General features: G+C 35.9%; 1 long non-coding RNA gene across 1 annotated transcript; it reads left to right on the top strand.

Moving 5' to 3' along the window:
* The first annotated feature begins 1,003 nt into the window (after window positions 1-1,003).
* Window positions 1,004-25,247, top strand: LOC122220349. Its single transcript, XR_006202810.1, has 4 exons — window positions 1,004-1,093; window positions 1,185-1,396; window positions 24,447-24,591; window positions 24,856-25,247. It is a non-coding gene; the product is annotated as an uncharacterized LOC122220349 (long non-coding RNA).
* Window positions 25,248-25,575: the final 328 nt, after the last annotated feature.

Here is a 25,575-nt window from a genome sequence, read left to right as displayed (position 1 = left end):
TACTTTTCCTATCCTGGAATAAATTTCTGTGCCTTCAAATTGAATATGAAATCAACGGACTAACTTGGAAAATGGGTAAGTAGTCAACTAAAATATTCTTGTTGACTTTTACTTTTGAAATGGAATTCATGCAAAAGTGTCAGATCTCTTAAATTGATACTCATGTTTTTTAAAGTAAATATGTATTACAAAAAAATCTGTCATCCCTGGACAAAAAAAAATGCCTCTAATAATTCAAATACTGCCTAGATAGAGTATTAAGAAGAAAACGAATCTGGTAGTAATTTAAAACCATGATTTATGTCAAAACTGTAAGATTTTTAAAGTGCATCTATTCTAGAGTACTCCATTACCTTGCCTTGGGCAGGACTAAACCTTACTACTGCAGAGACAATATACACAATCTCTTTTAAACTGTAAAGCTATTTTGTACTTCACATATTTCTCCTCTACCCCAGGATATAATCAATAACCTTATAAAATAAGTCAGGATTCTTAATCTTAAACATTCTGACCTGAGTCCCAAGTGCTTTAGTGTGTAGTTTCAAGATAAAATTTAAACATCTATATAGAATCAAATGCTTATTTGGAACTGAAATACTAATTTAAACAAATATATACAGAATCAATAACCTATTTTTAGAAGAGTCAGCTGCTCTACTTTCTCAGACAAAACTTTGGTTTTATTTATATAAAAGCAACCATATTTATTGGTTCGCATAAATAACGCTTACACAAATCTCTCAAGCCTTTCAATGCCTGCTTTTTATGAAACCTACATTCTGGCTTTAAATACAAAAGGAAGGTCAAGCTGTGAAAGTCACTAGGATTTATGACATTGTTCCACTACTAGGGCCTCCACAAGAGGGTATTATTGAAGAAGCACTGAAGAGTTCTTAAAGAATCAAAAATCAATCCATTTGCAGCTAACGTTGGCTGTAGGCATTTTTGGAAAAGGGAGTAATTGCACTGGAAAAATCTTATTTTTACTTGTAAGTAAATGCCAAATTAAAAATCCTCTGGCAGTTTTAGGAATAACAAATGACAAAGAGATGTGCCTGTAATGAGGGAATTATTTGCAATCACGTTACAGGTGAGGTATTTTATTTTTTATTCACTTACATAATATTCACAATCAAGCTTCATCCTTTCAGTTCAATTTATTTTCCTGCTTCTTTCCTCAGTGACTGAAAGCATCTCATGGATTTTGTTGTTAAAAGCAATCATACTTTCTGCAAGACTTGCTTCCTTCTCCACATCTCTTTAATTCCAATTTTCTACATCAGGTCTGATACCATCTGGAATAGAGGATGAATTGAATGCTGCGAACCTTTAAATTAGCTTGATATTTCTAAAAACTAAGAGGAAAAGTTTTTAAATTCTTCAAGGTGGCAAGGTATGTCTTAGCTAGAATTCATAGCATGTCGTATTTCTGGCTTTCTAAATGCTACAGTTTGTAACAACTTGTATTTCTGGCTTTCTAAATTAAATTCTAATGTAAGTCATAGATTCAAGTTTTGTTTCCAGTGACTTATTCTACCTACTCATCTATAAAAGAGATCAAATGTTTTCAGGTCCCATTCATTAGACGTGGGAAGTTTAGTTAAGATATTTTATCATAATGTACCACATTTATTTCTATCACAGAGGAAGATCAAAATCAAAAACAAAGTTTTGCTTTCTGAGCTAGAGTTCAACTTAATCTTGTTTTGCATTAAAACCGTTCTATTTACTGGAACTTGTGGGTAGGGGATATGAAGTAGGAAGGAAATCCTAAGAGATTTCTCAATAGATAGTATCATAGATTGCTTTTCTCTAGATTTGTTAATGTTATAAAATTTAGTAATTGCTATTCCTTGACCACTGTCAATATGATTATTTGTGTTTTTTTGTAGAAAATAGTAATTAGTGTGGGGAAAATAAATATGATTTCCAGATTTTAATATCTTAAATTGTTTCCAAGAATGTAATTTTGAAAACTATTCAGAAATTTTGAGTCTCCTAAAGAAAAACTTTCAGGATCAAAAACGGTAAAAAGGGACCTTATGTAACTCCTTCACTTATTTCTCCTGATATGAAATTCACTCTTAAAAATCATTCATTTAAGAATATTTACTGTTTACTATGTGCAAAAGGATACCCCGTACCATCAAAGCATATAAAATAATCTATGGCCTTATGGAATTTGCACTGTAGTGGGGCATTCAAGTAGGAATGATTCATGGAAAGAGAACCAAAGGGAAACATCAAATTAGTTTCACAGCACCTCTACAATTTATTAATTAAAATCATAATTATCTTAAAATACCTACTATGTAAAAGGCATATTTTCATTTTGCATATACAATAAATTACTTAGGTTTCATGCAGCTGAATTTTGAGTGTAGTGTTTGAGGCATGATGAAGACCACACATTATTTAAATGTGGTAGCAGTGGGGCACCTTGGTGGCTCAGTCGCTTAAGTGTCGAACTCTTGATTTTGGCTCAGGTCATCATCTCATAGTTCATGAGATTGAGCCTGGTGTCCTACTCTGCCCTGACAGCATGGAGCCTGCTTGGGACTCTCTCTCTCCTTCTCTGCCCCTTCCCTACATGCACTTGCAAGCACTCTGTCTATCTCAAAATAAATAAGTAAACTTAAAAAGAATTAAAAATAAATAATTAAGGGGCGCCTGGGTGGCTCAGTTGGCTAAGTGTCTGACTTCAACTCAGGTCATGATCTCACGGTTCACCAGTTCAGGCCCTGCATCCGGCTCTGTGCTGACAGCTCAGAGCCTGGAGCCTGGGTCAGAATCTGTGTCCCCTCTCTCTCTGCCCCTCCCCCACTTGCTCTCTGTCTCTCTCTCTCTCTCTCTCTCTCTGTCTTTCAAAAAAGTGAATTAAACATTAAAAAACAACTTTTTAAAATAAGTAATTGAGTAAGTAAATAAATAAATAAATGTGGTAGCAATATGCTTCTTCAGAGGTAAGCTTAAGGAAATAAACTGTTATTCATTAAAATTTTCATGTAAATACTTTTCAAAAATATAATTTATTTTTGAATAATGTTGCAAAATTTTCTTAAAATATTAAGTTTTTTTCCACAGACAAAAATTATAAAAAGATTAAAGAAAATAAAAATTCCTTAAACAAAATTGCAAACTCTACAGTTATTGCCAAAATCAGAGCACTGTGCTAAGCTGAATAATGGCCACTCTGAAGAACAACACATCCTAATTTCTAGAATCTGAATATGTGACCTCATAAGGCAAAAGGGACTTTGAAGGTATAATTAAAGATAAAGACATGGAGATGGAGAAATAAGCCTGGATTATCCAAGTGGGCTCAATGTAATCACAAGGCTCCTTATAAGATAAAGAGGGAGGCAGAAGAGTCTGAAAGAGAAATGACAACACAAGCAGAGGCCAAAGTGATAAGCAGCTGTATAAGCCAAAGAATGTGAGTAGCTTATAAAGTTAGAAAAGGCAAAGAAATAGATTCTCTCCAGAACTTCCAGAAAGAATACAGTCCCGCCAACACCTTGATTTTAGCCCCAAAAGACCTATTTTGGACTTCTGACCCACAAAATTGTAAGCTAATAAACTTGTGTTGCTTTAGGCCACTGGGTTTGTGCTAATTTGCTACAGCAGCAATAGAAAAATAACAAAGTACCTTTTGAGCATTTACTGTGTGCAACTATACATTTTAAATGTATTATGTCATTTAATCATCCTGAGAGCCCTATAAAGTAGATACTGGAGTGACATCACTAAGGTGGTGCCATAGGTCATTCTCCTCACAAGAACAACTAATATTCAAAAACAAGACCCTACTAAGGGAATCCTAGAACACGGAGGTAAGGCTCAAGCACTCTTGCACCACAGAGACCAAGACAGACTGCATTACAAGGGTAAGAGAAGTAGCTACATGTTGGCCACATTACCTCTACCCCAGGTCAGTGCAGCACCACATGAAGACATCTCTTGTGAGCCTCCAGTTCTTCCAGTGGGAAAAGAGAACCTAGGAGACAACCAGCTTTCCCCAAGTGTTGTGGATTGCTTTGTGGGAGCCTCTACTCTGATCTCGCCCCAGGAGGATTGCAGGGGAATCTGCAGGGCTCAATCCCTGGGACTCTGATTGTGACAGAGAAGGATAGATAGGCCTGTAACAACCAGTGCAAGGATCTTGGCAGCCTGAGTTCATACTGTAGTGCCCAAGTACTAATCCCAACCAGGAGTTCTTCAGAACCAAGTCAGGGGTACACTCTGATCAGGGGACTCAGTGAGGTGTGTATGTGCCTGATTTGGATCCTCAAATAAGTTTTGCTGGCACTAGAGTTTGGTTTGCCCATACACAGGCAAAAACTTGAGTGACACACCCTCTGCTCTGGAGAGGTATGGAGAGAGTCTCTTGGCCATATCTCACCAGAAGGGCTGGGGGAACACCTGAAAGATGTATGGAAGAGTGAGCAGAGAGATGGGTGGGTAGAGCTGATTGCCCCCAAAACAAACACAATACTGAGCACAGAGGTCTTTGTGCTACACACAGATAGGACAGTTAATTCATATCCAAGACTGAGGTCAGCTCCCAGCCTTTCCCAAAAAGACAGCCTGTTCAGAAAATTGACATTTTCCTGAAGTGGCCCCTCTCCTTCCTGCCCAGATAAGGGAGCTGGAGCATAGCCCCATCCACTGTGGCTTCTGGCCACATCTGACCAGAAGGGCTGGTGAGAACACCTAGGAGCTGTGTGGCCCACCAGTGCTTGAGCCGAGAGAAACATAGAGCCAATAGTTTTCAGAGCAAAGACAGTGGGCCTGTTCGGCCAGGGAACTTGGGGCATGGGTCAGCATGAGTTAAGACACTAAAGAACTTTACCAGCTTTAAAGCTCTTTCTCAACTGCACCTAAGCAGGGAAAATAATTCATAGTCCCATTCATTACTGAATACACCCTTTAACCTACCTGACCAAGGAACCCAATCAGAACACTCGGGAAGCCGTGTATCTTATTCAATAGCTCTGCTGACAGTAACACTTGAACAGAGAGCATAACCTGTGACTTTCCCCATCCACAGAGCAAAACCAGTGGCCTCATCTGACCAGAGAACTACAGTGAGCAATCTTTCTTGATTTGAGTCCCCAAGCAAAGAGCTGTACAGGCCCTGGGACCGATCCTGCTGCTCTGCAAGGGCAGCTACTTGCTTGCCCTCTGCAAGGGCTGTCTACTACTGAATATAAAACTCAGTCCCAACCATCTAGAAAGCCTGACCAGAGAATCCAGGCAACTGTAGAGGCCATTCTGCAGCCTCACTTGAGAACCAAGCCAACCTATCCAACTGTTCTCAGCCAGTGGCACACTGGTCACATCCCTGACCTCAGAGCTCAAATAGTTACCTCACCCCTAAATAGACCATAATAGCAGGTCTTACCTCCCAGGAACATTACCAGGCAACACTCCCAGAAACCCAAACTGAGCTAACTTGTGAAGATCTGTCTCTGCCAAAACAAACCTATAAAATCTAGAAATGCACAGATAGCAATGTAAAGAATCAAGGAGCACCAAAAACAAACAAACAAAAAAAACAAAACAAAACCAAACAAAAAAGAAAAACAAAACAAAACAAAAAAAACAGGTAAACCACTAAAGGAAACTGAGTTCTAATAACTGATCTTAAAGAAATAGAGATCTATGAACTGTCAGACAAAAAATTCCAAATAATCCTCTTAATGAAGTTTTAGTGCACTACATAACACACAACTAACTGAAATTAGGAAAACAATGCACGAAGAAAACAAGAAGTTCAACAAAGCAACAGAAGCCATCAGAAAAAAATTAAAACCAAAAAGCAGAAATCTTAGACTTGAGAAATACAATAATTGAACTGAAAAATTCAGTAGAAAGTTTCAAAAGCAGACTCTACCATGCAGAAGAAAGAGTCAGTGACCTGAAGATAGAACAATAGAAATTACCCCATCAGAGAAACAAACAAAAAAACCTAAAAATTAAGAAAACGTGTGAAGAAGATCTATGAGACATGTAGGACATAATGAAAAGAAACAATTCACATAATGAGAATTCCAGAAGGGAAAAAGAAAGACACAGAAAGTATATTTAAAACAATAATGACTAAAAACTCCCAAACATGGGAACAGAAATAAACATCCAGATCCATGAGGCCCAAAGGACTCCAAATTAGTAGAACCCAAATACAGTCACATTGAGACACATTATAATTAAATTGTCAAAAGTCAAAGACAAAGAATTTTAAAAACAACAAGAGAGAATTTTCATATAAGGGAAATCCCATTATACTATATGTGGATATTTCTCAACAGAAACATTTCAGGCTAGTAGAGAATAGGATGACATATTCAAAATATTGAAAGAAATAAACCCAAGCAAGAATACTACACCTGGCAAAGCTTTCTTTCAGAAATTAAAGAGGGATATAAACTTTCCAGCACAAATAAAAGCTGAGGGAGTTCATTACCACTAGACCTGCCTTATAAGAAATGCTAAAGGCAGTTCTTTAAGTGGAAGTAAAAAGATGCTAATTAACATCATAAAAATATTAAAAAAAAAATAACCTTAAACTCACTGGTAATCTTAAATATATAGTCAAAATTAAATTCTGTAATTTGGTAGTTGTGGCACAAAATATACTTACAACTCTAGTTTAAAAATACACAGTAGGGGCCCCTGGGTCAGTCGGTTGAGTGCCCAGCTCTTGATTTCAGCTCAGGTCATGATCCCAAGGTTGGGGGGATCAGGCCCTGTGTCAGGCTCAGTGCTGAGCATGGAACCTGCATGGGGCACTCTCTCTCTCTCTCTCTCTCTCTCTCTCTCTCTCTCTCCTCCTCCTCCTCCTCCTCTCTTCTCCTTGCTTTCATGCATGCACATGCACACACTCTTTCAAATATAAATAAAAAAATAAACAAATAGAGTAAAAATAACCATAACTACAACAATCTTGTTATTATTTACACAGTATAAAAAATATGTAAATTGTAACAGAAATAGCCTAAAATGTGAGGAAGAGAAGAAGCAAAAGTGTAAAGTTTGGGGATGGTTTTGAAGTTAAGTTGTTATCAGGTTAACATATAGCGCCACAAATTTAATATGTTTTATGTAAGCCTCCTGGTAACCAGGAGGGAAAAAACCTATACCAATTACAGCAAAGAACATGATAAAGAACTTATAGCACACTGATACCAAAGACATCTAAACATGAAAAAAGACAATAGGATAGGAAATAAAAAACAATAAATCTACAAAAACAACTGGAAAACAATCTTTAAAAATTAACAAAATAACAATTACTATTGTCTTTATCTATCAATAAGTACTTTAATGTAAATGGGTTAAATTCTCCAATCAAAAGACATAGTAGGCTGAGTGGATTTAAAAACAACAACATGGACTTCAAGCTGTATTACAAAGCTGTAATCATCAAGACAGTATGGTACTGGCACAAGACCAGACACTCAGATCAATGGAACAGAATAGAGAACCCACAAATTGACCCACAAACATGTGGCCAACTAATCTTTGACAAAGCAGGAAAGAATATCCAATGGAATAAAGACAGTCTCTTTAGCAAGTGGTGCTGGAAAAACTGGATGGTGACATGCAGAAAAATGAACCTGAACCACTTTCTTACACCATACACAAAAATAAACTCAAAGTGGATCAAAGACCTCAGTGTAAGACAGGAAGCCATCAAAATCCTTGAAGAGAAACCAGGCAAAAACCTCTTTGACCTTGGCCACAGCAACTTCTTACTCAACATGTCTCCAGAGGCAAGAGAAACAAAAGCAAGAATGAACTATTGGGATCTCATCAAAATAAAAAGCTTCTGCACAGCGAAGGAAACAATCAGCAAAACTAAAAGGCAACCAATGGAATTGGAGAAGATATTTGCAAACAACATATCAGATAAAGGGGTATAATCCAAAATCTATAAAGAACTGATCAAACTCAACACCCAAAAAAACAAACAATACAGTGAAGAAATGGGCAAAAGACATGACTAGACACTTCTCCAAAGAAGACATCCAGATAGCCAACTGACACATGAAAAAATGCTCAACTCACTCATCATCAGGGAAATACAAATCAAAACCATAATGAGATACTACCTCACACCTGTCAGAATGGCTAACATTAACAACTCCAGCAACAATGGATGTTGGCAAGGATGTGGAGAAAGAGGATCTCTTTTGCACTGCTAGTGGGAATGCAAACTAGTGCAGCCACTCTGGAAAACAATATGGAGGTTCCTCAAAAAATTAAAAATAGAACTACCCTATGACCCAGCAACTGCACTACTAGGTATTGATCCAAGGGATACAGGTATGCTGTTTCGAAGGGGCACATGCACCCCAATGTTTATAGCAGTGCTATTGACAATAGCCAAAATATGGAAAGAGCCCAAATGTCCATCAACAGATGAATGGAAAAAGAAGATATGGTATATATATACAATGGAGTATTATTCAGCAATGAAAAAGAATGAAATCTTGCCATTTGCAGCTACGTGGATGGAACTAGAGGGTATTATGCTAAGCAAAATTAGTCAGCCAGAGAAAGACAAATATCATGTGACTTCACTCATGAGGACTTTAAGATACAAAACAGATGAATACAAGGGAAGGGAAGCAAAAATAATATAAAAACAGGGAGGGGTACAAAAACATAAGAGACTCTTAAATATGGAGAGCAAACAGAGGGTTACTGGAGAGGTCGTGGGAGGGGGATGAGCTAAATGGGTAAGGGGCATTAAGGAACGTACTCCTGAAATCATTGTTGCACTATATGCTAACTAACTTGGATGTAAATTTAAAAAAATAAGTTAAATGAAGTTTAAATGAAGTTGGAAATTCAAAAACAACAACAACAAAAATGAAACAAAGCAAAACTAAACAAAAAAAAACCCCAAGATCCGGCAATATGCTATGTATAAGAGACTTATTTTAGCTTTAAAAACACACAGACTGGAGGCACCTGCATGGCTCAGTCATTTAAGCATCCAATTTTGGCTCAGGTCATGACGTCACAGTTCATGAGTTCCAGCCCCATGTCAGGCTCTGAGATGACAGCTTGGAGCCTGGAGCCTGCTTTGGATTCTGTGTCTCTGTCTCTCTCTGCCCCTTCCCCACTCATTCTCTCTGTCTCTCTGTCTCTCTCTCTCTGTCAAAAATAAACATTAAAAAACAATTAAACACACACACACAAACACACACACACACACTCAACGTTAAGGGATAGAAAAACTCATTCCAAGCAAGTGGTAACAACAACAAAACAGGGTTAGCTATACTTACATCAGACAAAATAGAGTTTAAACTAAATATGGTAAAAAGAAACAAAGAAGGTCATTATATAATGATAAAGGAGTCAACCCACTGAGAAGATATAACAATTATAAAAATGTGGGTACCCAATATTGGAGCACCTAAATATATAAAACAAAACTAACAGACCATTCAAAGGAGAAATAAATGGTAATATAATAATAATTGAGGATTTAAATGCCCTGCTCTCATCTATGGATAGATCATCCAGACAGAATTAATAAGGAAACTGAAGATTGGAACACTGTAGACCAAATGGACCTAACAGACATATACAAACATTCTACCCAACAACAGAATACATATTTTTTTCAAGAGCACATGGAATATTTTCTAGGATAGACCATGTATTAAGTTACAGAACCAGTCTTAGCAAATCCAAGAAGACTGAAATCATATTAAGTATCATATCTGACTACAATGGCATGAAACTAGAAATTAACAGCAAGAAGAAAAACTGGAAAATTAATGAATATATGGAAATTAAACAACACTCCCCTGAACAACCAATGGATCAAAGAAGAAATTAAAATGGTGATAAAAAAAGTTTCTTGAGGCAAATGAAAATGAAAAACCAACATTTCAGAACTTATGGGATGCAGTGAAAGTAGTGCTAAGAGGGAAGTTGATAGAAAAAGATGCCTACAGTAAGAAGCAAAAAGTATCCCAAATAAGTCACCTAACTCTATATTTAAGAAACTTGAGAAAGAACAACCTAAGCCCAAAATTAGCAGAATAAATGAAATAATAAAGATTAGAATAGAAGTAAATTAGAGAACCGAAAAGAAATAGAAAAGATTAGCCAAACTAAGAGTTAGTTCTTTGAAAAGAAAAACAAAATTGACAAACCCTTAACTAGACTAACCAAGAAAAAAAAAAAAAAAGAGGACCCAAATCAATACACTTACAAATGAGAAATGAAATATTACAACAAATAACACAAAAATATAAAGGATCCTAAGAGGCTACTATTAACAACTATATACCAACAAACTAGACAATCAAAAAGAATGGAAAATTTCTCAGAAATACTTGCTATTTACTTATCAAGACTGAATCAGGAAGAAATAGAAAATCTGAATAAACCAATTACTAGTAAAGAGATTGGATTAGTAATCAAAAATCTAAAGAAGAAAAGTTCAGGACCAGATGGCTTCACTGGTGAATTTTACCATTTAATAAGAAATTAGCACCAATCCTCAAAATCCCAAAAAACTGAAGAGAAGGGAACACTCCCAACTCATTTTAGGAGGCCAGGATTATATTTATTCCAAAACCAGAAAAAGATACAACTAGAAAACTACAGACCAAGAAATCTGAGGAATATAGATTCAAAATTCTAAAAAAAAAAAAGTGCTAACAAACCAAATGCGCCCGCACATTAACAGGATCATTCACCATGATCAGGTGGGATTCATCCCTGGGACACAGGATGGTTCACCATATGCAAACCAATCATTGTGATACCTCACACTGACAGAATGAAAGAAAAGAATCATATAAGTGTCACAATAGATACAAAAAAGCATTTGACAAAATTCAATGTCCATTCATGATAAAAAAAAAAAAAACTTAACAATTTAGGCATAAAGGGAACATATGTCAACATAATGATGGCCATATATGACAAACCCATACCAAAAATCATAGTCAATTGTGAAAGGTTGAAAACTTTTCCTCTAGATTAGGAATAAGACAAGGGTGCCCATTCTTACCACTCATATTCAACATAGTTACCACTCATATTCAACACAGTACTAGAAGTCCTACTTACAGTAATCAGGCATGAAAAAGAAATAGAATGTATCAGAATTGGAAAGGAAGAAGTAAAATTGCCTCTATTTGCAGATGACATGATTTGATATATGGAAAATCCCGAAGACACACCAAAAACCTGTTAGATCTTATCAGTGAATTCAGTGATGTTGCAAGATATGAAATTAACATACAAAATTCAGTAGAATTTCTAAATACTAACAACAAATTTTCTGAAAAAGAAGTAAAGAAACCAATCCTATTACAATAACATCAAAAACAATAAAATACTTGGGAATAAATTTAACCAAGGGGGTGAAAGATCTCTACTCTGAAAACCATAAGACATAATGAAAGAAAATGAAGAAAACACAAATAAGTGGAAAACTATCCTGTGTTCATGGATTGAAAGCATTAATATTGTTAAAATGTCAATCCTACCAAAAGCCATCTATAGACTCAATGTAATAGCTATCAAGATTCTGATGGCATTTTTTTTTTGACAGAATTAGAAAAAAACACTTCTAAAATTTATATGGAACCACAAAAGATCCTGAATAGCCAAAGAAATCCCGAGAAAGAATGACAAAGCAGAAGGCATCACACTTCCTGATTTCAAGCTATACTATAAAGCTATAGAAATTTGGGGCAACCGGGTCGCTCAGTGGGTTTAGCGTCCAACTTCGCTAAACTCGTGATCTCGCAGTTTGTGAGTTCAAGCCTGCTTCAGATTCTGTGTCTCCCTCTCTCTCTGCCCCTCCCCCACTCATGCTCTGTCTCTGTCTCAAAAATAAACACTAAAAAAAAAAAAAAAAAAAAGAAATTAAAGCAGTATAGTAATGGCATAAAAATAGACAAATAGATCAATGGAACACAACCAAGAATCCATAAAGAAAACTCAAGCATAGGGGTGCCTGGGTGACTCAGTCAGTTGAACATCAGACTCTTGGTTTTGGCTCAGGTCTTAAATCTCACAGTTCATGGGTTCAAGCCCCACATAGGGCTCTGTGCTGACAGGGCAGACCCTGCTTGGGATTATTTCTCTCCCTCTCTCTCTGCCCCTCCCCACTCTCTCTCTCTCTCAAAATAAACAAATAAACTTTAAAAAATAAATAAGTAAAACTCAAGCATATATGATCAACTAATATTTGATAAGGAAACCAAGAATAACACTACTATTGAATCCATATTCCTCAGATTTCTTGGTCTGTAGCCATGAAAAAATGAGAAAAATCCTACTATTTGCAAAACATGGATAGACCTGGAAGGCATTATGCTATGAGACGTAAGTCAGACAGAGAAAGACAAATACTGTATGATCTTACTTACATGCAGAATCTAAAAACAACAACAACAACAACAACAAAAGCACCACACCAAACTCATATGAGTTTCTATGAGATCAGACTTGCAGTTACCAGAGGCAAAGGGTTGGGGGAGAAGAAATTGGAACAAGTTGGTCAAAACGTGCAAACTTTAAGCTATAAGATAAATAAGTATAAGGGATGTGATGTACAACATGATGACTGGTAGCTGACACTCTGTATGATAGAAAGGAAGGTTGTTAAGAGAGTAAATTTTAAGAGCTGTCATCACAAGGAGTATTTTTTTTTCCTTTTTCTTCTTTCTTTCCTTTATATTGTACCTACATGGGAAGATGGGTGTTAGCTGAACCTATTATGGTAATGATTTCACAATATATGTAAATCAAACCATCATGCTGTAGGCTTTAAACTTGTGCAGTGATGTATGTCAATTATTTCTCAGTAAAATTGGAAAAAAGTAGATACTATAATTATCCCAGTTTCACAGATGAGAGAACTAAGGCTAAATGGTTTAAGCAATTTGCCAAAGATACTGAACTCTTAATCATCACTAGATTTCCTCGTGGCTAAGCAAGATAATACATATACATGAAGGATACCAAACTATTAGCCATCTTACTATTGAAGAGTTTTATCAAAGTGCTCATAGTTCCCTTAAATTTTGTTTTAAACCTCTGTGAGAATTTTCTAAGTTTACACTAGTATACTGTTGAATGATTACTTGAATTCATGATAAACGTGGTGACCTTTGTTTATTCTTGATGATTGCATCCCATTTCTAACATTTCCCATTTGTTTCATTTATGGGAATTTAGTGAGATATCTGCCACTGTCTTCCTCTCCCTCTCAGAATTGTACCAGAACACGAACCCACACCATATACAAAAGATATTTAAACAACTTCAGGTTAAGGAGTTTATTTAACTATGGTTACTTGAAGGATAGTAGAGCTGGCATTGTTTAAAAATAACAAGAAACTGTTGGAGCAGTTTAATAAAGGTATCAGTTTTATGTCACAGTAGAAACCTTAACTGATTTCTCTGTTGAAAACTCTATCTTTTTCTAGGAATTAAAGATAGAAAACATATACTCTAGCATATATAGTGATAATCCTGTTTAGGCACTAAATATACTTAATCAAACGTAATATAAAATACCCACAGGGGGCGCCTGGGTGGCTTGGTCGGTTGGGCGTCCGACTTCGGCTCAGGTCATGATCTCACGGTATATCAATCAATACGTATATCAATACGTATAATTATTTATAAATGTTCTAAAAACTAAATTCTAAATGAATGCATTCTTTTATCCTCAGGAATGTTATGTTACTGATCACATAATTTGAGTGTTCTTTCTAAATAATGTGTGTATTTATTCATTAAATTAGCTTTATTGATTGTTTATCACAGACCTAACAGTTTTTTCTAGCCTGAGGATACAAAATTGCCAAAGATGCAGTCACTGTTCCCAAGAAGCCTAGTGTGGTTGGGAGATAAAAGTGCAACAGAATAACAATAAATAATGCAGGTAGTAGTAAGGTAAATGTAGACATGCAAAACTACTCAGGCCTCATAAAGAGTAGATAAATTATCATATCTAATGTTAGGGATTAACCAAGGAAAGAAGAAGCTGTCAGGAAGATTTCTTGCAGGAGCTGCACCTAAGTTTTAGCTGATAAATTGGCTAGATAAAAGCATTTACGAGAAATGGTGCTGGGAATATTTCAGGTGGAAATACATGTAGGAGAAAAGACAAAAAGATAAAGTTCTTGGCATGTTGGGTAAACTCCAAGCAGTGTGGAGTGACTTAAGCATAAAATAAAATGCAAGTCACAACAATGGACTTCCAGTTCCAAGATGGAAGTAGAAGTTGGCATTTTGCTTATTGTATTCCTGGAAGTCATCCAAATAGAATGAGGAGAAAGAAAAACAAGATACAATCCCATTTTCAAAGCAAAATCAGGGAACAGCTAAATCCTAGGTGAAACTGGAGAAAAGACTGACAAAAATTAATAGAGAAGAGTTGGGGAGTACATTCAAGAAGAAGCAAAGAGAGGATGCCTTGGCTGTAGATTGCCAAAAGAACCAGAAAAATCCACTTCACATTGGGAGAGGGCACACTTTGATGTGAAAAACTAAGTTCCTTATTTGCAATGGTGAAAACCAATATCAGACAATGGTTACAATGTTTCTTTGGATCTAGTTTGGGTATGAAAAGCAGAGGTAGGTTATCTATATGAAAATAAGTTCATATATGAAGATAGGAAGCTGTGGCAGCAGAAGAAAAACACCCAGTGCTCATCCCCAAAAGTGTCCTCCTTAATGCCCCTTGCCCATTTAGCCCACCCTCCCACCCAACACCCCTCCAGCAACCCTCAGTTTGTTCTCTGTATTTAAGAGTCTCTTATGGTTTGTCTCTCTCCCCGTTTTTATATTATTTTTGCTTCCCTTCCTTTATGTCCATCTATTTTGTATCTTTTTCTGACTGCCTTATTTTGCTTAGCATAATACACTCTAGTCCCATCCATATTGTTGCAAATGGCAAGATTTCATGCTTTTGATCCCTGAGTAACATTCCATTGTATGTACATACCACATCATCTTTATCCAATCATCAGTTGATGGACATTTGGGGTCCTTCCATATTTTGGCTACTGTCAATAATGCTGCTATAAACATTGGGGTGCATGAGCCCATTTGAAACAGCACTCCTGTATCCTTTGGATGAATACCTAGTGGTACAATTGCTGGGTTGTAGGGTAGTTCTATTTTTAATATTTGAGGAACCTCATGCTGTTTTCCAGAGTGGCTGCACCAGTTTGCATTCCCACCAGCAGTGCAAAACTGTTCCTCTTTCTCTGCATCCTCACCAACATCTGTTGTTGTCTGAGTTGTTAATTTTAGCCACTCTGACCAGTGTGAGGTGGTATCTCATTGTGGTTTCTATTCGTGTTTCCCTGATGATGAGTGATGTTGAGCATCTTTTCATATGTCTGTTAGCCATCTGGATGTCCTCTTTGGAAAAGTGTCTTTAAAAAGATGGTTTTGGACTGTGTTGTTGTCATTTTCATTGGCTTCCATGACTTTTTAATTTCCTCTAACTTCTTGGTTAACCTATTCATTCTTTAGTAGGATGTTCTTTAGTCTCCAAGTATTTGTTGTCTTTCCAAAGTTTTTCTTGTGCTTCATTTCAAGTTTCATAGTGTTGTGGTCTGAATATATGCACGGCATGATCTCGATCTTTTTGTACTTGTTGAGGGCTGATTTGTGTCCCAGTGTGTGATATATCCTGGAGAATGTTCCATGTGCACTCGAGAAGAATGTTCATTCTGCTGCTTTAGGATGAAATGTTCTGAATATATCTGTTAACTCCATCCAGTCCAGTGTTTTATTAAAACCATTGTTTCCTTGTTGATTCTCTGCTTAGATTATCTGTCCATTGCTGTAACTAGGGTGTTGAAGTCCCCTACTATTATGGTATTGTTATGAATGACTTACTTTATGTTTGTGGTTAATTGATTTATATATTTGGTTGTTCACGTTGGGTGCATAAGTATTGCAATTGTTAGATCTTCTTGGTAGATAGATCCCTTAATTATGATATAATGCCCTTCTTCATCTCTTGTTACAGTTTTTATTTTAAAATCTGTTTTGTGTGATATAAGTATGGCTACTGCAGCTTTCTTTTGATGACCATTAGCATGATAGATTGTTCTACCTCCCCTTACTTTCATCTGAGGTGTCTTTAGGTCTAAAATGAGCCTCTTGTAAGCAGCAAATATATGGTCTCATTTTCTTATCCATTCTAATACCCTATGTCTTTTGGTTGGAGTGTTTAGTCCGTTGACATTTAGAGTATTGAAAGGTATGTTTTTAGTGCCATTGTGTTGCCTGTAGAGTTGGTGTTTCTGGTAATGTTCTCTGGTCCTTTCTAGTCTTTTTTGCTTTTGTTCTTTTTTGGTTTGTATCATCTTTTCTCCACTCATGGATAGCTTAGTGATCGTGAACTCCTTTAGTTTTTGTTTCTCTGGGAAACTGTTTATCTTTCCTTCTATTTTGAATGACAGTTTTGCCAGATAAAGAATTCTTGGCTGCATATTTGTCTTATTCAGTAAGTTGAATGTATGCTGCTAATCCTTTCTGGCCTGCTAAGTTTCTGTGGATAGGTCTGCTGCGACCCTGATCTGTGTTCCCTTATTGGTTAAGGACTTTTTTTCCCTTGCTTATTTCATAATTCTTTCCTTGTCTGTGTATTTTGTTAATTTGACTATGATACACCATGGGGATGGTCAGTTTTTGTTGAATCTAATGGGAGTAGGCTGTGCTTCTTGGATTTTGATGTCTATGCCCTTCCTCAGATTAGGAAAGTTTTCTGCTATAATTAGCTCATCTAAACCTTCTGCCCATGTTTCTCTGTCTTCATCTTCTGGGACTCCTCTTATTCAGATGTTATTCCTCCTTAATAAGTCACTAAGTTCTCTAAGTCTTGTATCTTTTGCCTTTGTTTCCTTCTTTTTTTCTGCTTCATTATTCTTCATAATTTTGCCTTCTATATAGATGATTCGCTGCTCTGCTTTGTCCAGGCTTGCCATTGTGGCATCCATTTGAGACTGCATCTTGGTTATAGCATTTTTAATTTTGTTCTGACTAGATTTAACTTCTTTTATCTCTGCAGAAAGGAATCTATGCTTTTTTCAACCCCAGCTAGTATTCATGGTTTTAAATTTTAGTTCAGACACCTTGCTTATATCTATCTGTCATTTGACCTGTCATTGACCAGTCAAGGACCTGGCTGTCATTTCTTCCTGTTCTTTTTTTGTTATTTTAGAGGAAGAAAAAAAAAAACTAATAAAATTAATTGAGTATGGGGTGTTTTTCTATTTCTTTGTGTCTTATTCAATTTCCTTCATAAGCTTCTATAGTTTTCAGCATACTTACCTTTTATATCTTTGGTTAGGTTTATTCTTAGGTATTTTATGGTTCTTGGTGCAATTGTAAATGGGATCAATTTCTTGATTTCTCTTTCTGTTGCTTCTTTATTGGTGTATAGAAATACAACCAATTTCTGTACATTAATTTTGTATCCTCCAACTTTGCTGAATTCATGTATCAGTTCTAGCAGCTTTTTGGTGGAGTCTTTGGGTTTTTTATGTAGAGTATCATGTCATCTGTAAAAAGCGAAAGGTTGACTTCTTTGTCAATTTGGATGCCTTTTATTTCATTATGTTGTCTGATTCCTAAGGCTAGGGCTTCCAACACTATGTTAAACAACAGTGGTGAGAGTGGACATCCCTGTCGTGTTCCTGATCTCAAGGGGAAAGCTCTCAGTTTTTCCCATTTAGGATGATATTAGCTGTGGCTTTTCATATATGGTTTTTATGATGTTAAGGTATGTTCCTTCTATCTCAACTTTCTGGAGGGTTTTTATTAAGAAATGATGCTGTATTTTGTCAAATGCTTTTTCTGCATCTATTGACAGGATCATGTGGTTCTTATCCTTTCTTCTATTAATGTGATATATCACATTGATTGATTTGCAAATATTGAACCAGACCTGCAGCCCAAGAATGAATCTCACTTGATCATGGTGAATGATTCTTTTAATTTATTGTTGAATTTGATTTGCTAGTAACTTGTTGAGAATTTCACATCCATGTTCATCAGGGTATTGGCCTATAATTCTTTTTAGTGGGGTCTCTAAGTGGTTTGGGAAATCAGGATAATACTGGCTTTACAGAATGAGTCTGGAAGCTTTCCTTCTGTTTCTATTTTTTGAAGGATAGGTATTAACTCTGCTTTAAATGTCTGGTAGAATTCTCCTGGTAAGCAATTTGGCCCAGGACTCTTATTTGTTGGGAGATTTTTGATAACTGATTCAATTTCTTCACTGATTATGGCTGTATCCAAATTATCTGTTTCTTCCCATTTGAGCTTTGGTAGTATATGGGTGTCTAAATTTGTCCATTTCCTCCAGGTTGTCCAGTTTGTTGGAATATAATTTCTCATAGTACTCTCTGATAATTGTTTGTAGTTCTGTGGTGTTGGTTGTGATCTCTCCTCTTTCATTCATGATTCTATCTACTTGGGTTCTCTCTGAAAGAAGCAGCTTTTAGACTTGAGGTAACATGGTAACAGAACTTTAATTTTGCTCATGTTTGATCCAAGGCTATGCTCTTCAGGATTCCATGTGAAAACACTGATGAGTAAATTTATCATGGTATCTCCATTCCCTTTCCCAAAAATTGTTTTAAGCAAAGACATATAACACAATTCTGATCTTGAGGCTGAAGAAGAGTCTAATGGCAGGTGGGGAGGGCTTCTGGGAAATGCTTTCCTCCATATGGAAAAGAGATGTTTGATGGGGCATGAGGAGGGTGCAGAGAATTTCCCTTCCTTTCTCTCAAAATTACCATGCTTAAAAGCTTATATCAACCAATCCTAGAACTGCTCTGCCTCCAGGATACGTTCTAAATACCTCCATTCTTACCTCCTCTTGAGATGGGTATTTGGTAAGATTTGAAAAAGAAACAAATATTCTCTTAAGAAAACAATGCATAGGAGTTGTACTTTAATAAATTATGTGAAAATTAATAATTTAAAAAGCCCCATCTCATTTAGAATGAAGTTGGGAGGCCAGCAGGGGGAGCTCTTACACCCAGCACCAGTTCTCAATAACACACCCAACAGGAAGAGAAGGACCTTACAAGTCCATACTACGTGACTGTGCCAGACAGAAGAAGGAACATTCTTCTACCTCTGGCAGCAGCCCAGCCCAGCCCATGAGAAGCCATTATGCTCAAACTCCCAGTTCACTCTAATAGACTTTTAGTTTATAACAGTGCCTCCCAACTCCCGCCTTTCCTCTATAAAAGAGCATTTCTCTCCTTTGTTTTCCATACTTGCCTATGGTTTTGCTGTATCTTGCTTGTCCTGGATTGTAATTCTCTGCTATTCCTGAATAAACCCATCTTTGGCTGACAAAATAACTGGAAGTTTTATTTCTATGGTTAACAGTTAACAGGAATTATTAAAAGGGTCTGTTTTTTTCTTATAGTTATTTAGTTACTGGGGCTGGAAGCCTTTACACTATTCTGTTTTATTGAGGAGAAAATTAGATGGAAACATTTGAGAGCTAGACACTGGGTTTCAAAGATTAAGAAACTATAGGGAAGTGTTTTTTTAAGTTTATTGATTTATTTTGAGAGAGACAGAGAAAGCACAAGTGGGGGAGGGACAGAGAGAGAGAGAGATAGAGAGAGAATCCCAAGTGGGTTCTGTGCTGACAGTACAGAGCCTGAGATTGGGCTTGAACTCATGAAACCTGAGCCAAAACCAAGAATGGGATCCTTAACTGACTGAACCACTAGGTGTCCCAAGAAACTATGGAGAGGTATTAAAGAAAACAAAGACAAAAGAGAAGAAAAATCCCTGTTATCTAGAAGTAGTAGCTAATATTTACCGAGCATTTAACCATGGGCCTAACACTATTCTGTGTATTCACCTGTTTTCATTTAATCCTCATTGCAAAATTAGGAAGAAGGTACTGTTACTTTCCCATCTTAAAGTTGAGGAATCGGAAGCACAAAAAAACGAAACTTACTTAAGATTACACAGCTAATTTGAGGCGGACGTAGCAGTTAAGCACAGGCATCCTTACTCCAGATTCTAGCATGTTTCTAAATACTTCTCTGTACTTCTATTTAATCAAAGGTTATTTCTGTATAGAGATCTAATGGGAAAAGTCCATCTTTTGGACTCTATTTGTATGTGAGAGCTACTTTTTAAAGCATAATTCCCACATACATGTTAGTCTTACTAAAGACTAACATTTGGGATTGCTGAAGTGTGGTGCTGTCTAACCATGCCTGAATCAAAGCATACCACGAAATTTAACTAAAGAGTGCCCTTCTATAGCATCTAAACTGCTAGATGAGTATTGCTGGGAAGGGGAAATGTGCATGGCATTTATATTAATGGTGCTAGAAAGGTCTTTTTCCATCGCATAGAAACTAAGTGGAGAGAGCTCTATTCTCAACCCTACAGCCCTTGAGAGGATTTAAAAAACTGGATGATTCCCAGAAAGACTGGACTCTGCTATACAATATAAGTAAATTGGGCCAACTGAGGCAAGAAATTCCGTTGTCAATGGAGATGTCAATGGACGATAGTTCATGCAGGTAGCTTCCTCTGACACTAAATCTTTAAGGAAGATAAGATTGTTTCTGAAATAGGACAGATTTATTAGCAATATGGTCGAATTAGTGGAAGCCAGGACAAGCTATATCAAGACTCTGATTAAAAGTTGGGGAAAATAATGCAATAAATGACATAGCTGGATGCTACCAAGCAGCTAAACCTAGGATTTTTGCACATAATGTAGAATGGGTTCCAGATACAAATACTTTAATACTAGGAAATATTAGGATGTTTTATGAAAAAATTAAGATCCTACCAGGTATTACTGGGTTGAGTAAAACTTGATAGGAAAAGTATGGAAGTATGTCCACGCTTTTGTTCTAATTTTTTTTAGAATTAAATTAAATTAAATTATTAAATTAAATTAAATTAAATTAAATTAAAGCAAATCTTCAGCAGAGTGAGAACTGAGGAGGAAAATTACCCAAAGTTCTTAATCACTCCGCAGAAAGAATAAAAAGATTCACTTTACGTTAGAATTTGCAGGAGTACTATATGAGGTAATGGAGAATACAGTGATAACAGAGAGAATAAAATGGAGTAAGCATTGCTAAGAGGGTTGTTTAAAATGGAACCAGGAGGACACTGAGGAAATGGGGCTTATGCATGTCTCCTGTCTCAAATACTCTGAATTGTTGCTGAACTCAACTAAAAGTCAAGAAATCTGCTGCATGTTAGAATGAACATAAAAAGACTTTCGGCCTAACATTAACCCTAGGAAGCAATCATATATAGTAGTAACTGTAACTAATGGTAGTATAACTGTAGCAATACTAGAAACAATTACATTTCATTCAAAGCAATTTATGTAAATTCCCTCTTTCCTCTTTAAAAACTCTAACCTCCTTTGTCTCTCCAGATTACACTTTCAATTTTGCTGAACTCTGTCTCCCAGTTGCAATCCCTAAGATACCAAATAAATGAAACACATTTTATTGTGCAGCTTGCAGTTTTGTCTTTCATTGGCCGACAACAGGAAGTAAAATGAGGTGTAGACAACTGGGTGAGAGTCCACAAGCCTGTCTGGGGTCACTAGAGTTCAGGCTGCTTAAAATGTCAAAAGCCTCCAGGGAGCACCCTGTTGTTACAACTAATTCTAGAGGGGAGAAAGCTAAAGCCATAGAAGCTCAAGTGAATTAAAACATCAGGATAAATTGGCTAAAATGGAATTATGGGCTATTTGGAATACTTGAAAATCATATCTGGCTAAGTTTAAAAATATAAAATAGCAGTATGGATGGCTCAGTCAGTTAAATGTCTGACTCTTGATCTCAGCTTGGGTCTCTATCTCAGGGCCATGAGTTCAAGTTCCATGTTGGGCTCCATGCTGTGGAGTCTACTTAAAAAATAAATTAAATTTTAAAAAATAATATGATAGCCTATATAATTATAAGACCTTAACATTTATCTTTCTTACAATTCTCTCAGATTTAATTTTTATACAAAATAAATTAGATGAAACCAATTTAATGCCTGAAGTAAATGCACAGGCTTAAAACCACTTTATCATGAAATATCTAAATAATTTACACAAAGAAAAGTGTGTGTGTTAGTTTTGCTTGTACTGGGTCATCTGGATAATTGCTTCAGTTTTCTCCCTTAACATTTATTCATTCATTCATTCATTCATTTATTTATTTATTTATTTATTTATTTATTTATTTATTTTAAAAACTACTTTAATTTTTTTAATGTTTATTTATTTTTGAGAGATTGAGAGAGAGAGACAGAGCACAGGCAGGGGAGGGGTAGAGAGAGAGGGAGACCCAGAATCTGAAGCAGGCTCCAGGCTCTGAGCTAACAGCACAGAGCCCAATGTGGGGCTCAAATTCATGGACCATGAGACCATGACCTGAGCCGAAGTTGGATGCTTAACCGACTGAGCCACACAGGTGCCCCTTCTCCTTCAACATTTAGATATGCATTGTCCAATTTGGGGGCTCTCAAGCTCTTGTAATGTGGCTAGTCTGAATTGAGATGTGCTGTAAATGTATAATATAAACCAGATTTAGAAAATTTAACATGAAAAATAATGTAAAGCATCTCATTAATTTTTACATTAATGTTATGTTGGAATGATATTGGGTTAAATTAAATGTTTGTTAAAGTATTGTTAAAATTAATTTTATCTGCCTCTTTTTCTTTTTAATGTGGCTACTAGAAAATTTTAAATTATAAATGTGGCATATATTTCTGTTGGAAAGTGTTAGACATTGCCTTAACATATTTAATAAGAATTCAAAAATCTGATAAATGCCTAAATAGAAATGGTTTCTCCTTTCTACAGCATAATAACATATTTTGGTGAATGAATGCTTGATTTTAATAGTTCTTCAACGTATGATATTATATTTTATCAACTCTTATGAGAGGTCAATAAATCCTTAACATATTTTAGCTAATTGCCCCGAGATGCAAAATGTTTTAGAAATGCCATTAGCATCTCTTCAAGTAGTCACTCTACATAATTGTAAAATGGTATACTAAACACTAGAAATATTTGATCTCTCTACCCACTTCATTATTTGCATGATGAATATTTGCTTTTTTTCTCTAAATTTGTGTATGTTCTGCCTGAAATAAATATTATACCTTTGTATTCATCTACTCCACTGGTGTAGACATATCTGGTTGTCATGGGAATTACTGGCTTACTTTTGGGGGAAAAAATCTGTGTAGAAAGAAAATTGTTCACAGGCTATTTTAATATTAAGGTAACAATTTAGGAGAGCCTTTATACCTTTATTATTCCTTGGTTTTTAATTTAAAAAAAAGTCAAAATCTGTCTTCAATGACAAAAGCATTTCTTTAATCAGAATAGAGTCTCTTCTAATTCTAAGTTTATACTGACCCCTATAGGCTATTTTGTTCTAATCTATTCCTGGTTTATTCTTACAGAACATAGGTTGAAATATTTAAACATGTTTACATTTAGAATTTAATTATTTTAGGATTAAAATCATAAAATATTTTTCACAGACCTTTTCACTCCTTGCATTGTACAATGTAAGCTATGCACAAATTTTATTCATCCTTAAGACAATCTAGTTTGGGGGGCAAACTAGCTTGTATTGATTATCTACAATAGGCTTACATGGTGCTATCATTTATAAGACCATGTGTTATTATTCCTTAAGATAATTTATTTTGGGGGTAAACTAGCTTGTATTGATTATCTACAGTAGGCTTACATGGTGCTATCATTTATAAGACCATGTGTTATTATTTAATCTTCTCAACTCTTTAAGGTTGATATATTACTAACAAGGATTCTAAGATTCTGAGAAGTCAAGGACCTTATAAAAGATATTTTCACAACTTACACTGAAAGCAGAATTTAAAATGCAGAACCTGGAAGGAGGGGTATGTAAATGACATTAACAATCAAAGTGAGAATTTAAAAACTAAATAGCTTTTCCCCAGTTGATAATTTTTCCAGGGTTAAATTTTTTGAATCCATATTAAGGACTCTTATAAATCTGCAACATTTCTCTTTGGATATCTACCTCAATCCTCTCTCTTTCTTAAAATGACTTAAGTGGAACCATTTTAAAATGGAGCCAGAGCAGCCATTTCAGAGGAACTGTCTTTCACAGCCTGTTTCCTGAAACCTTGAACTGGGCCAAACTGTCAACATTCAAGAAGTCAGCAAGCAGAAGATCCAGAGAATGTCCCTTTTGAAAAGACTAATAAAAGTGAACTTTGGTCTAGTGACCACTTCACCTGACCAACCAATGAGGTGCAAATCTAGCCTTACTTACTAGCACCAATGAACTCTTCTTTTTAAAACAATTTACCCAATCTTCCTTTTTTTTTTTTTTTTCCCATGAAAATCCTAGGTCAACCTCCTGAAATCTCAACACTCTTTGGGATTCTATTTAAATCTGTGTAGCCTGCATTGCAATTCTTTGATCCCAACTACATGCTTTATCTCTGGAACTGATTTCTTGTTTATTGGCTGACATCTTCAACTATAACAGCAATGTAAGTTACTTTGAATTTTGCATCTCATTAACTCTTGGTTTTGAAGCTTCATTTTCAAGTGCTGAGAGGTAACATTTCTGAGACTTCAAGTTCAACATGTCCAAACTAAACTTTTAGCCAATTCCATTTCTTCCTTTTTGCTACCTATCAGTTAATGGTCACAGTTCTTCCAGATTCCTAAGTGTTACCTGACCTTCACACATCTAATTTTTGTAAATTTTTTAAGAGTCTTATTATTAATGACAATGCCTATTTCTATTTTAGGTTATTTCTGTGGCCAAACTGTTCTCCCAGAATATCTTCAGGGACCAATCACTATAAAAAGAACTAGAACTTTTTGTACATTCACTGGAGTTGGCCATCATCACTTAATTATCAAGCGCTCCAAATGTCTCCTGAACAGCTCGTAACATTCAACAAAATCAATGCTACCTTTAAGTTTTTATAACCAATATGTCTTATGCAATTAAAATTTTTGAATGTGAAAGCTTCCTGTAACATCTTAATTGGACAAGAAATTAAAATGCGTGATAAGTGATATGACACTTATCGTGTTCACGTTATTACAGTGAACTGTTAAGTACCCAAAAGAATAGAAATATCCCAATAAAATTTGTCCTAGGCAGTGGTCTGCAGTAATGCCTGAGAAAGTAAGTGGGGAGGAAAAGACGCAGAAGTGTTAAATACTAGAAATAAGTGGATGAACGGATGAGCATCGAGAAAGAGAAAGCAATCCTCCAGAAGTGAGAAATTCCACTAATGGACGAGGGCAAAATCATTAACGACCACTTCAGCCTCTACGTAACTCAAATTCAAATAAATATTAAGTAAAGGTGAGATTTTCTCACAACGTTTTCTTAATGTGGTAAATAAACTACAGTCCGGCTGCATCAGCCAGGCACTTTATGCCCGCAGTGTTAAAAGATTCCGCTCTGCAGAACACACCTCAGGTTCCAAGCATGCGCACGCGCACGCGCAATCTTA

Source organism: Panthera leo, chromosome B2 (genome assembly GCF_018350215.1).
Source record: "Panthera leo isolate Ple1 chromosome B2, P.leo_Ple1_pat1.1, whole genome shotgun sequence".
NCBI lineage: Eukaryota > Metazoa > Chordata > Mammalia > Carnivora > Felidae > Panthera > Panthera leo.
This window is presented reverse-complemented; position numbering and strand designations above follow the sequence as displayed.